At 55.6% G+C, this 1,255-nt stretch overlaps 1 non-coding gene across 1 annotated transcript; it reads left to right on the forward strand.

Annotated features, from left to right (window-relative positions):
- Positions 1-908: 908 nt before the first annotated feature.
- TRNAS-AGA (transfer RNA serine (anticodon AGA)) lies at positions 909-990 on the forward strand. Its single transcript has one exon. It is a non-coding gene; the product is annotated as a tRNA-Ser (tRNA).
- Positions 991-1,255: the final 265 nt, after the last annotated feature.

The following is a 1,255-nucleotide window of genomic DNA, read 5'->3' on the forward strand; positions in this document are numbered from 1 at the left end:
CTCACCCCTCAACCGCGACCACCTCCCACCCTTGTTCTGCATGCAGGCAGGCACTGCCACGTGTACCACCTCCACACCGACTCATGAACGACACTTTCCTGCTCCAGAGCCAAAAGGGAATCGCAGCTACTTTCATCTGGTGATGGAAATTATCGCTTTTGCAGGTCGTTTGGTATTTTGGTGCATGCTCAGGCATTGGACAATGCTTGCCAGAGCTGGCAAAAAGATCTAGACATACCTATTCCACCAAAACAAACTCTCTCCTGTCTCCCTCAAAGTCATCCACACCTCTCATTTATTCTCCCTTTGCCCCTCACACTTCTCCTCAGCCAGGCTCTTTCTCTCCCACTTGCCCTTTCTCTCCCACTCTCGCAAACCATTCCCTCTACACACCAACAACCTGCATGGCAGTCGTGGTCTTTTTTCAAGGGTTGACGCCACCCTATGTCCCCAAGAGGCTGGAGGTGCTGCCTGGAGGTCACCATCTTCCCTGCAGCAGTGTCCCCACCCTACTGCTCACAGCAGGCTTGGAGTCCCCCTCAGATAAATTTGAGAAGCAAAGTGGGGTCTAATAGCCTACCCCACAACCACCACCAGCCCTGGTTGTCTCTGCACAGCTGCCTTCCCTTCTTCCCTGGAAGCAGATGAGATACCGTCAGGGCAGTGAAAGCATCCCCCCGGGGCAGGATATCCCAGGTGCCCAGCTGAGGATAAAGCGCTGGGAGCTGCGGCTGTAGCCCCCGGGCTTACGCCTCTCAAGGCCTCTGGAAGCCTGTGCCAGGTGCCTGTTATGCTCAGTGCAGGTCCCAACTGCAGGGCTTCGAGTGGAGCATTGCCCTGAAACTCCCAGGGAGCCAGGTGTCACTGCACAGGGCATGTGATCAGCAGGGCAGAGAGGGCTGGAGCAGGTAGTTGTGGCCAAGTGGTGAAGGCAATGGACTAGAAATCCATTGGGGTTTCCCCGCGCAAGTTTGAATCCCGCCAGCTACGGGCGCAGTCCCCTTTTGGGCTCCCTGCAATGGACCACGCTGCAGCCATGGGCCTCCAGCTACCCGCACAGGGCACCCCGTTGCCCACCACACTTGTTCTTGCCTCCTCCCAGAAACGCCTGCATGGATGGGAATTTCTTCTCCTCATTTACAAGGTAGGCAAGTCAGGTGAAGAGAAAGGGCCAGTAAGAAGTCCACTTTTGTTGGTTGTTGAGCAGAACTTAAGCAGTTGACCTCATCACATATCCCAAGCAGCACAGCCCCAC

The sequence above is a fragment of the Ciconia boyciana genome, chromosome 8 (assembly GCF_034638445.1).
Source record: "Ciconia boyciana chromosome 8, ASM3463844v1, whole genome shotgun sequence".
In the NCBI taxonomy this organism is placed as follows: domain Eukaryota; kingdom Metazoa; phylum Chordata; class Aves; order Ciconiiformes; family Ciconiidae; genus Ciconia; species Ciconia boyciana.